General features: G+C 40.7%; 1 long non-coding RNA gene across 1 annotated transcript in view; it reads left to right on the forward strand.

Moving 5' to 3' along the window:
* The window catches only part of LOC103796261 (uncharacterized), a 175913-nt gene that overhangs the window by 153492 nt on the left and 8860 nt on the right, over window positions 1-13561 (forward strand). The gene's annotated exons all lie outside the window — the stretch shown is intronic.

The raw sequence follows: 13561 nt of genomic DNA on the forward strand, positions 1-13561 counted from the left end.
TTAGAGAGGAATATGAATGAATTAAAGGAGCTGAAAAACACAATACGAGAACTTCACGAAGCAAACGCAAGTTTCAATAGCCGAATTGACCAAGCAGAAGAAAGAATATCTGAAGTTGAAGACCAACTCAATGAAATAAAACGAGAAACCAAGATCAGAGAAAAAAGCGCAAAAAGGAATGAACAAAGTCTCCAAGAAATGTGGGACTATGTGAAAAGACCTAACCTACGTTTGATAGGTGTACCAGAAGGGGACGAAGAGAATGAATCCCAGCTGGAAAATACTCTTCAGGACATCATCCAGGAAAATTTCCCCCACCTAGCAAGACAAGCCAACACTCAATTGCAGGAAATACAGAGAACACCACAAAGATATTCCGCAAGAAGAGCAACCCCAAGGCACATAATCGTCAGATTCAACAGGGTTGAAATAAAGGAGAGAATACTAAGGGCAGCCAGAGAGAAAGGTCGGGTCACCCACAAAGGGAAGCCCATCAGACTCACAGCAGATCTCTCGGCAGAAACACTACAAGCCAGAAGAGAGTGGGGGCCAATATTCAACATTCTTAAAGAAAAGAACTTTCAACCCAGAATTTCATATCCAGCCAAACTGAGCTTCAGAAGTGAAGGAAGAATAAAATCCTTTGCAAACAAGCAAGTACTCAGAGATTTTGTCACCACCAGGCCTGCTTTACAAGAGCTCCTAAAAGAGGCACTACACATAGAAAGGATCAATCAGTACCAGCCATTCCAAAATCACACTGAATGCTAAAGAGCTTCAACATAATGAAGAATCTACAACAACTAACAGGCAAAACAGCCACTTAGCATCAAAATGGCAGTATCAAATTCACACATAACAATATTAACCCTAAATGTAAACGGACTAAATGCACCAATCAAAAGACACAGACTGGCAAATTGGATAAAAATCCAAAACCCATCAGTGTGCTGTATCCAGGAAACCCATCTCACATGCAAGGATACACAAAGGCTCAAAATAAAGGGATGGAGGAAGATTTACCAAGCAAATGGAAAGCAAAAAAAAGCAGGAGTTGCAATTCTCATCTCTGATAAATTAGACTTTAAAGCAACAAAGATCAAAAGAGACAAAGAAGGCCATTACATAATGGTAAAAGGATCGATACAACAAGAAGAGCTAACGATCCTAAACATATATGGACCCAACACAGGAGCACCCAGATACATAAGGCAAGTTCTTAATGACTTACAGAAGGACTTAGACTCCCACACAATAATAGTGGGAGACTTTAACACTCCACTGTCAATACTAGACAGATCAACCAGACAGAAAATCAACAAGGATACCCAGGGCTTGAACTCAGACCTGGAGCAAGCAAACCTGGTGGACATTTACAGAACTCTCCACCCCAAATCCACAGAATACACATTCTTCTCAGCACCACATCACACCTACTCTAAAATTGACCACATAATTGGAAGTAAAGCACTGCTCAACAAATGCAAAACAACTGAAATCATAACAAACAGCCTCTCAGACCATAGTGCAATCAAGTTAGAACTCAGAATTCAGAAACCGACCCAGAACCGCACAGCTTCATGGAAACTGAACAACTGGCTCTTGAATGTTGACTGGGTAAACAACGAAATGAAGGCAGAAATAAAGAAGTTCTTCGAAACCAATGAGAATGAAGACACAACGTGCCAGAACCTCTGGGACACATTTAAAGCAGTCTCTAGAGGAAAGTATATAGCAATAAGTGCCCATATGAGGAGAATGGAGAGATCCAAAATTGACACCCTATCGTCAAAATTGAAAGAGCTAGAGGAGCAAGATCAAAAAAACTCAAAACCCAGCAGAAGACAAGAAATTACTAAGATCAGAGCTGAGCTGAAGGAGATTGAGACACGAAAAACCCTTCAAAAAATCAATAAATCCAAGAGCTGGTTTTTTGAAAAGATCAACAAAATAGACAGACCACTAGCCAGATTGATTAAAAAGAAAAGAGAGAACAACCAAATAGATGCAATAAAAAATGATAAAGGGGAAATCACCACAGATTCCACAGAAATTCAAACCATCATCAGAGAATATTACAAACAACTCTATGCACATAAACTAGTAAACCTGGAAGAAATGGATAAATTCCTGGACTCCTGTGTCCTCCCAAGCCTAAACCAGGAGGAAGCTGAAACTATGAATAGACCAATAACAAGGTCTGAAGTTGAGGCAGCAATTAAGAGCCTACCTCACAAAAAAAGCCCAGGTCCAGATGGGTTCACAGCCGAATTCTAGCAGACACACAAGGAGGAGCTGGTACCATTCCTTCTAAAACTATTTCAAACAATCCAAAAAGAGGGAATCCTTCCCAAATCATTTTATGAGACCAACATCATCCTGATACCAAAACCCGGCAGAGACCCAATGAGAAAAGAAAACTTCAGGCCAATATCCATGATGAACATAGATGCAAAAATCTTCAATAAAATATTGGCAAGCCGATTGCAACAGCAAATCAAAAAACTTATTCATCATGATCAAGTAGGATTCATCCCAGGGATGCAAGGCTGGTTCAACATACGCAAGTCTATCAACGTAATTCACCACATAAACAGAACCAAAAACAAAAACCACATGATTATCTCAATTGACGCAGAGAAGGCATTTGACAAAATTCAACAGCCCTTTATGCTAAAAACCCTCAATAAACTCGGTATCGATGGAACTTATCTCAAAGTAATAAAAGCTATTTATGACAAACCAACAGCCAATATCATACTGAATGGGCAAAAACTGGAAGCATTCCCTTTGAAATCTGGTACTAGACAAGGATGCCCTCTCTCACCACTCCTATTCAATATAGTACTGGAAGTTCTAGCCAGAGCAATCAGGCAAGAAAAAGAAATAAAGGGTATTCAAATAGGAAAGGTGGAAGCCAAATTGTCTCTATTTGCAGACGACATGATAGTATACCTAGAAGACCCCATCGCCTCAGCCCAAAAACTCCTGAAACTGATAAACAACTTCAGCAAAGTCTCAGGATATAAAATCAATGTGCAAAAATCACAAGCATTCGTCTACACCAATAACAGACTTAAAGAAAGCCAAATCAAGAGCGAACTGCCATTCGCAATTGCTACAAAAAGAATAAAATACCTTGGAATACAACTCACAAGGAACGTAAGGGACCTCTTCAAGGAGAACTACAAACCACTGCTCAACGAAATCAGAGAGGACACAAACAGATGGAGAAACATTCCATGTTCATGGTTAGGAAGAATTAATATCGTGAAAATGGCTATACTGCCCAAAGTAATTTACAGAATCAACGCTATCCCCATCAAGCTACCATTGACTTTCTTCATAGAACTGGAAAAAACCACCATGAACTTCATATGGAACCAAAAGAGAGCCCGCATAGCCAAGTCAATTCTAAGCAAAAAGAACACAGCGGGGGGCATCACACTACCGGATTTCAAACTATACTACAAGGCTACAGTAATCAAAACAGCATGGTACTGGTACCAAAACAGACATATAGACCAATGGAACAAAACAGAGGCACCGGAGGCAACACAACATACATACAACTATACAATCTTTGATAAACCTGACAAAAACAAGCAATGGGGCAAGGATTCCATGTTTAACAAATGGTGTTGGGAAAACTGGCTAGCCATGTGCAGAAAGCAGAAACTGGACCCCTTCCTGACACCTTACACTAAAATTAACTCCAGATGGATTAAAGACTTAAACATAAGACCTGGCACCATAAAAACCCTAGAAGGAAATCTAGGCAAAACTATCCAGGACATAGGAGTAGGCAAGGACTTCATGAACAAAACACCAAGAGCATTGGCAACAAAAGCCAAAATAGACAAATGGGACCTAATGAAACTCCACAGCTTCTGCACGCCAAAAGAAACAGTCACTAGAGTGGATCGGCAACCAACAGAATGGGAAAAAATTTTCGCAGTCTACCCATCTGACAAAGGGCTGATATCCAGAATTTACAAACAACTCAAGCAGATTTACAGGAAAAAAACAAACAAGCCCATTCAAAAGTGGGCAAAGGATATGAACAGATACTTTACGAAAGAAGACATATATGAGGCCAACAATCATATGAAAAAATGCTCATCGTCACTGGTCATCAGAGAGATGCAAATCAAAACCACATTGAGATACCATCTCACGCCAGTTAGAATGGCGATCATTAAAAAATCTGGAGACAACAGATGCTGGAGAGGATGTGGAGAAAAAGGAACACTTTTACACTGTTGGTGGGAGTGTAAATTAGTTCAACCATTGTGGAAGACAGTGTGGCGATTCCTCAAGGCCTTAGAAATAGAAATTCCATTTGACCCAGCAATCCCATTACTGGGTATATATCCAAAAGACTATAAATCGTTCTACTATAAGGACACATGTACACGAATGTTCATTGCAGCACTGTTTACAATAGCAAAGACCTGGAATCAACCCAAATGCCCATTGATAATAGACTGGATTGGAAAAATGTGGCACATATACACCATGGAATATTATGCAGCAATCAGAAATGATGAGTTCGTGTCGTTTGTAGGGACATGGATGAATCTGGAAAACATCATCCTCAGCAAACTGACACAAGAACAGAAAATGAAACACCGCATATTCTCACTCATAGGTGGGTGATGAAAAATGAGAACACATGGACACAGGGAGGGGAGTACTAAACACTGGGGTCTATTGGGGGGAAAAGGGGAGGGCCAGTGGGAGGGGGAGGTGGGGAGGGATAGCCTGGGGAGAAATGCCAAATGTGGGTGAAGGGGAGAAGAAAAGCAAAGCACACTGCCATGTGTGTACCTACGCAACTGTCTTGCATGCTCTGCTCATGTACCCCAAAACCTATAATCCAATAAAAAATTAAAAAAAATAAATAAATAAATAAAAAAATAAAATAAAAAAAGAAAAGCATATGTTCTTTGAATTTCTCACTGAGTGATCTTCTGCAAATTACAGCCTTTCTCAGTTCCCTGAAAAATGGGCATAGTTAGATCTACATCTTACGTCTGTTATGAGGTTTATCACAGTGACATACAATTACCAAGCAGACAAGGCCACCTTGAAAGCCTTTTTGAGGACTCGTTTGAGGGTTCCAATACTGTGTGCCAGCTTAGATCATTACTTCCTAAAAACATTCCTCTCAGTCTGTCTATTTCATTCCCTTGCAACACACTGGCCTTTACACCTGCATAATCAACAGTGAGTAAAGACTGCATTTCTGTCTCTCCTGCCACATTGGTCCATTTGTTATAGGTGGGTGTTGCTATTTGTGGAATGGATTACGAAGTGTTTTCACATTCCTTATTTTCATTGAACCTTCAGAGAGATCATTCTGCTATCATGGGAGGATAGATTGGAAGTGGGTGGGGGTAACAAATTGGAGGTAGAGAGATGGTTTGAAGGTTGCTGTGATAGCTCAGGCGAAATGCAATGAAGACCTGAACCAGAGTAGTGGGAAGGTGAGCTGAAAGTGAAAGGAATGGATGAAAACAAACGGCACAGAAATAAAAACAAAGGAAGTTCTGACACCCACGTTTTGGTCTCCTTGACATTGCTTCCATTTCCTCTAGGGACATGTCCTGGATAAGGGTGAAACCGGATGCTCCTTGGCAGTTTCAGATGACACCACCCCTAACTTTCCATTGGATAAAAGAAGGCCTAAAATAGCCTCTGGTCCCATAGGCTAGTGATTACTGGGACTCAGATTCCTGTCCTGAAAACATGGGGAAGAAGCCAGGCATTTGCCTACTTACCCTCTCACCAGCTGACCCGGGGCATTAGCACCCTGGTGCCTGCTGACGCAGAGCATCTGCCAAATTCGATTAGCCCCGTGGCCTGGCTAAGCTGGGCATGTCCTGTATGGCTTCTAAAACAAGCCCTCCAGGAAGGGGCTGTGAGTCTCAGAGATGCTTTTTTTCCTACTGTCAATCAGGACTCAGTGCTTGGCAGTTTGAGGTAGGGATGGGGAGAAGATAAAAATATTAGAAGATGCAGATGATAAAGCCAAACATGAATCTAACAGTCACTTCTCAAAACAGAGAAAGCACTCCAAACAGTCAACATAGATTGTTTTTCTTCTCTTTGCTTCAACTTAATAAAGCCGTTTGGAGTCCAGCAGAATGAGCAAGCAGTGTGCAATGTGTGGAAACATGTTGCTGGCTCAGAGCAGGTTGCTTGGAGGTGGGATAGGTGATGACCTGCCTGTGAGAAGCCCATAGAGCTCTGTTTTCCTCACCACCTGGTCAGTTGATCCTCATCTGTAGACTCAGCCCTCCTGAAGCCCTTAGTGCCTTTCCTGTTTTTGATCACAGAGAATCTAAAGAAATTTAAGGAGCTTCGTTCAGGAACTCAGTGTTAGATTGAGCTTTCTGTTGAGTCCATTCTGACTCTGAATGTTGATTTTACAATCTAAAATCATTTTTCTTGTTTCTACAGCTAGGATCCTACTTATTTTCAATTTCCTATAGAACTAGGGTCCTGTCTGGTTAATTCCCAGTCATTAGAATCCCACACCCAAGTTTGAGACTAGGTTAGAGCTCTGAGTCCCATGGGCAGAAATCTCTGATACCTCTAACTCCTGTTCACCTGGAGGAAGAAGAATCTGGTGCAGCATTTCTACCCTGGTTAGTCAACAAAACCACTAGAAATATCTTTAAGAAATACAGATACCTGGCCCCAACTCCAAGAGATTCTGATTTAACTTGTCTGGGCATAAATATATATTTAAAATTCCCTATGTGATTCAAATGTACACATCAGGATTGAGAGCCACCGGTCTGGTGGTTAAAATTTTAGGCCTTTGGATTATATAGATGTGGCTTCAAATCTGACTATATCATTTATTGTGACCTTGGGCAAGTTATTTAGGCTACTGTGTTGTCAGTTTCTTTGGCTCTCAAATTACACCTGTCTTATGATTGATGAGTATTTTAGATAGCATGCAAAGCATTTAGCATGGCATCTGGTACAAAATAGGGACGTAATAGTATTGCCTATTGCCACACACTTATCCTTGTGTTCTACCAATTCCTAGGGTAATCTTACCCTTTACTGGTCTTCTTTGCATGTGGATAGTCTGTCTGAAGCCCATGGATAGAACTCTCTGCACTCATTTTAGAACATTCACATTATCCTTTCGCATCTAGCTTCTGCTCAACCCGAGGGCACCTCCAGTCCTCAGCACCTTGACTTTACTACCTGATCTACCCCATCACCAATGGGACCTGTTCTTAAGAAACTCAGGAAGCTCAGATAGCAAACTGAGTTCATCTTTTGGTTCAAGTCAATTCAGTTGGCAGTGGAGCATGACCTCGCGATGACTTCTGAGGCTGAGGCACAGCAAGGACTTAGGAGTGATGTCTGCCATACATGGAGGAAATGGGGAAGAGAAGGCTGGTGCTGGTGGCCAGGTCTCTTGCAGACCCAGCAGTCCTGAGTCATTGTCCCTTCTCTTCTCCACCAGTCCCAAACACAAAATAACTATAAAGTATTGACCTAGGGAGGATTGAGCATTCCTGAATTTTGCAAGTGGTTCCACAACACTCTGCCTATCTACCCAATCCCAGCAATTTACAGGAAGCTCTTCAAATTGGTCATGAGGTTAAAGGGGTGACAACTACCTCATATCGAAGAATTGGAAACAGCTGTCATGAAGCTCTAGAAACCTTATCTTCAAGTTTTTCAGAGCAGGGTTGTATCCACTTTTGAAAAGTCCTCCATGCAATGAGAGCTTATTTGCATGTTAACCCTTAAAAGAAGAATCCAGTGCTCTCTTGAAAGCTAAAAATTCTAAGCACCACTAGTGGTCTCCCTTTTTGATGGAAGCCAAATCTCTGGGACATGTAACTAGCTATTTTCCCCACCCACCCCCTTGCCTTTTTTTTTTCCTTCTGTATTTTCTCAATTCCTTTTGCACTTTTCAATTTTGCAGTGGTTAGGAGTGGCTCCAGATCCAGGCTGCCCTGCTACACGTGACTATTGTAGCCTTTGCCAACTTAATTGAATTCTCTGTGCCTTACTTTCTTCATCTCTAAAATGGGAATGCTGAAATATGGATTGTTGTACAGTGAGAAAATCTGCATAAGATGCCTTGAACACTGCCTGCTTATAGTAAGTTCTAGTCACTATAATTGTGCAATGGGTTAAATGTATGTCAAGGACATGGGGCAGAGGTTGAGGTAGGATTTTCCTGATGGACCCTTGTTTCTTTCAGACTACATGAGTTCATCCATTTTACCCTGGCTTCAGTCACTGCCATTCAGCTGAAAAGACACTTAAAGATAATGGGCTTTGTTTGGAATGTATAGTCTAGAAAAACACCCTGTATTGTAGTATATCTCTTCCATTTGCCTGAGTGTATGCAGTGGCCACAGCTTAACTGCCAAGCAGTATTGCTAGTGAGTAAACAAGAGTTGTCTCTCTGAGTCTTCCAGAAAAGACAAAGTGACCCTGGTTGCTAATGGCACAGATGAGATGGGATCTCTTCCAGGAGTCTGAATATGAGAAAAGAGTCTCTGAAGTATGTACTAGATGAGCCCAGCTTATCCCCAGTCAGCAGAGTGACTACCAAGAGTTTGTAAACACTTTCTGAGGCTTTCCCATGGGTCCATAACTTTCCTAAGTGCTTTGTATGTATTACATCATTTAATTCTCACAAAATCCCATGAGGAAAGTGGAAGTATTTTTACCTGTCCTTTGCAGGTGAGGAAACTGAGGCACAGAGAAGTTAAGTGACTTGACTACAGTCACAACTCTTGTAACAGAGTTGGGATTCAGTCTCTACTCTTTACTATATTATGTGCCCTCTGAGAGGTGAGACATTGGATCCCAGAGGCAGAGCTCTGAGGTCATCAGGAAGGGAGGCATAGTATGAAGTGGGAGCAGAGGTGAATTGAACAAGAACAGATTTCTCAGAGATTCAAGCACAAAGGACTCTGGGCCAGGAATAAACCAAAGTTGGATTGCTGAAATGAGGAATTTCATACCCTGGCATGCCAGTGAGGTTTGTCTCCTAAGCTGGTCAAAACGCCACTCAGAATGACCTCTCTACGTTTCTGAAGTATCTGCTGTTGCTCTGAAGAAATCCACTACTGAATGTGGTGTTGCTGTGATTTGTTATGAGACGCTCTTGTCCTCAAGGCCATCCTCTCAAGAAGATGAGCTATTCAGAGTGTTCAGGGGTGGTGGTGAAGCAGATTGGGAGCTGAACATCCTCGGTGAATTTATAAAGCCCAAAAGAACAGAGATGCAAACCCATTTCATTCAGAGAGTTCTATAAACAGTGACTCTACAGGATGCTAATCCAGCAGTTTCATGCAGTTTCCTTACTCTGCAACTCAGCAAAGCACATGGAATCTCTCCTTGCCAGGCACCATGTAATACAGTATGAATGAGTGATATAAAACAAAGGTAAATACATTGCCTGGCTTTGAAAGTAAGGTTAGAACCTGGTAGAAAGTTTGCACCTTGAACAATATTTGGGAATTTTCCCCAAGGTATTTTCTGCCTGCTTGTCAAATAGGTGGTGGTATTTTTATACTTGCATATGAAGTAGAAACCTTCCTTGGGTCACATCCTCCCAACCCCCATGCTAACCCAAGGTGCCTCCTGCTTTTAATCTTGTGGCAAGTGCCAAGAAATAAGGACACCAACTATGGAGGGAGGCAGGAGATGCACAGTGAATTATCTCAGGCTGCTTCCCAGCCTTTAAGTGCTTCAGAGACCTCTTTAATCTCTTTTTATAGCAAACAAAGAAGTAGAAAGAATGAACTTGTAGTCTTAAAACTGAAATTTACCTCCAAGAGTATCCTGTTGGGAGATCACCCAAGTTCAGCTTCTTCCTCTGACAGATGAGGGCATGTGGAGGCTCAGATACTGGAAAGGGTTGGCCAAGCTAGTGATTGAACTACCAGGATACCTGGCTCTCGAGGTAGCTTGTTAGAATTAAGGCTTGTGTATTGCCTAATGGATGGGTAATACATTTGGACACCCTCTCCTCCATCCCAGGAACAGAAAAATCTTCTAATGCAGTTTGCAGTGTAAAATATGCAAGAGTGTGCACACACACATACACATACACACAGAGATGGGTTAGGGATGGGAATAGCTATGTCCAGGTCCTCATTTCCAGAAACCAGCTCTTACAATGTGGAAAAGCTTTGCCACAAGTCTGGGGAAGCCCTTTGTATTTATAGTCTGGTCATTCTGGAGGTGTGAACCTAGAATTCTTCAGCTGGGTGCTAATAGTTGATTAATTCAGGATGCTGATTTAATTTGCGACCAATAAAATGCTATTTCACAGAGAATGGGCTGTGTTGGCATGTGCAGAGCTCAGCTCCCCAGATGGAATAATCTTTTCCTTATTAATTTGCTGTATGTTGCTTCTCATTTCTCACCACCGTTCCAAATGTGTTACAAACGACTACATGCTCTGGGTCCTGAATCCACTACTGCTGTTACTTTGAAAGGAAAGAAAAAAAAATTATTGACTATGAACAGCACTGAGCTTTCCTGGCTCACATTTGCATGCCCGCTTTCAAACCATCAGTGTACTCTTCTCTTACAACACTAAGCATTGCTCCACCTGCAAGCACCCATTACTCTTGTGTTGCTTAGGACATGCAAACATGGATGTATTGATGTTTTCAGGGCCAAGGAAAGAGGTAGTGGCATGACTAGGATCAGATCTTACAGTTCCAAATTCTTGGATTGTGCTATCTTCCTATTATCTAAAACATGTGAAAGGCTGTTTAATCCTCTTAGTCCAATATTCCTCAAATTTGTATGGGCACAGAATCACCTAGAGGGGTTTTTAAAACTCAGTGCTGTGCTCTACCCCCAGAGCTGCTTACTTAGTAAGTCTAGGATGGGAACTGAGAGTGTGCATTTGTAACAAGTTCCCAGAGATGCAGATGCTGGTCACAGAGCACACTTTGAGACCATTGCATTAGTCTAACTGGAGGAGAGTATGGGTACTGTTATCTCCAAGTAAACACTGCTTGGTATCTGCTGGAGAAGGTCTCTGCTGGATAAGGTTTCTATTTTATGTCTTTTCCCTCTTTCCTTCCTGATATGCACCAAATTCCAGGTTAGCAACTATTTTTTTTAATGTTAGGGCTCAATGGAGAATGCAGCTTGACTAAATAAATTTAAATGTGTACTTCAGTACTAGATATGGAGTTTTTCAAATTGTGAGCACTTAAGCTAGACAAAAACATTTCCCCTGGGTCCAGCCATTCTATGCAGCCAGCCCCTGGTTTCTAAGGAACAATTTGAAATAGAACACAGTACCAAAGTGCAGAGCTGCAGAAGCATCTTTATGTCCTTTCTAAATGTAGAACATACACCTCAAGCGGATTTCAACTAATACTTTTCGGTCATTTACAGGTTTAAGACAAGTCCTGTCATTAACTACAACATTGTGTGTGAGGTTTTTTTACAGGACAGATAGGCTTATTTTTCTAAAGGAAAGGACTTTTGCTTTGCCAGATATAAATTAGCAGCTCATACTTAAATATATAATGAATGGAAAGGTCTTGTTTATTGTTTGTGTGATGAGGTTTAATTGGAAGGCCAGCTTTTTACAATTCCCTGCTACTGATGTTACCAAACACACATTATTGTTGTTAGAAAAGCAAATGCCAGGGTGGGGAGCTCCTAATCTGGTGGTCTATGCCTTGTCAATACTTAGGAGGCGGGAGTGAGGTAAAGGCCTACAGAAATCCTACAGAGTGCCACAGAAATGGGTCTTCTCCTTGATTATGATGTGTAAGATCACAGTATTTTTTCTGTTACTATTTAAACATAGTCTTCAAGTAATTTACTGCATCTATTTACATATTAAAAAGCAAGAAGTGTGTTTTTTTCCCCCTAAAAATAAATGGTGGCCAGAATTGAGAGAATAGATGATGATACTTAAAGACTGGGGATAGACATGCAGGCAGGGTGTTTATTAGAAGGAATGTCTATAAACATGGGCTGATTTGGAGTGGCTTCACCCACTCTAGTTGCTAACTTTAGCTCTTAGGTGGGGAGTTCACCAACTACCAGTTAGTTCAATGTAACCAGCAAAAGTCAGATTCCCAACCATTACTCCCACTTGTCCCCAAACCAAGCAAGTAACCAACCAACCTTTAAAGTAAGTTAAATAACCCACAGCTAAAAGGATGGCCCATGTTCCATCAAACACTAATTTTGCTGGCCAACATTCTGAGGTTGGATCAAATCCGCAATGGCTTTGATGTGTGTTTGCAGCAGTTTCTAAACACCTCATCTTCCTAAATTTATGTACACGTATATTGTTTCTTATCCTAGTCTTTACTTAACAATGGCTTATCAAAATTTGCAGCCATTTCCACTTTAACTTATAGACCAGGCTTGATTTTAGAACATGATGGAGACATGTATGTTTTACATTAAGCTTAAAGCCATTTGTTGCAGTTCAAAAAGTGTTTGACATTTTATCCAGATCTAGAAACCACTTAAATGAATGAAGAACAATTTAACCTGATCCATTCTAAGACTTATTTCAGATTCTCATTCAGAACTGTCTTATTATTCATAGAATTAGTACAGCTCATAAGGACTTCATAGACACAGCTAATGACCACAGAGGCTTATCAGTATGGGGAAAAAACAACAGATCAAAGCAATGATCTGAGTTATTTCCAGGCATCTTAATAATTAAACAAGTTTAACTGTTTACTCGATGAATACATTACACACTGGTTACTCCTACTGATTCCAAGTTGGATAATTTAGTAGATAGGTCTCTATTTTATTTTTTTTCAACCTCATCATCTAATGAAAACTTTCAGTCATGTTTACCAAACTGCTTTAAGTTCAAGTAATTTGGATGTCATGTGTAATTTTTACTTTTTTTACTCAACCATTTAAAAAATATTTTAGTCCTCTGACTATAAAAATTGGCCAAGCCTGAAGTTTATCGAAGTTCTAATTCCATGGCTGGGCTGTCATGACTGGCAGGCAAGGGTTTCTCTTAGAGTTTAGAGTACTTTTCAAGTTCACTGGACAGATTAGGATACAGTAATTCATCTCATTCAATCTGTTTTTCCATATACACAGCACAAGTCAATGTTTGTTATGACTTTCCTGATCCTTATTTATAAGACAATACAAGAGGAAACCATGTGTGTATGTTTAGAAATAGAAATGATACATTGCACAGATATAGTTCACCACATTATGGGATGGATTGTCAGTGTTCAAATGGGGAGGCTTAAGAGTAGGAACAGATGCTTTTTTTCCTTAATGGCCCTTTCTCTGATTTAAAATCCTTCCATTTATTTCCCTAAGATTTAGTGATAACTTTAAACACTTTAACTAAATTACCCAGCGGCTTGGCAGCCATCACAGAGGCAAATCCTTTTAGAAATCTTAGCAATCTGTTAGATTGTGGGTACTATGATATAAAATCTGTGTGCTCCACATACAAAAATTAAATCAGTGCTATGGATACAAATACATACTGCAAATGGCACCATTTCCAAACACAGGGTATGTGACCTGTCTC

This window comes from Callithrix jacchus, chromosome 10 (genome assembly GCF_049354715.1).
Source record: "Callithrix jacchus isolate 240 chromosome 10, calJac240_pri, whole genome shotgun sequence".
NCBI classification, from domain to species: domain Eukaryota; kingdom Metazoa; phylum Chordata; class Mammalia; order Primates; family Cebidae; genus Callithrix; species Callithrix jacchus.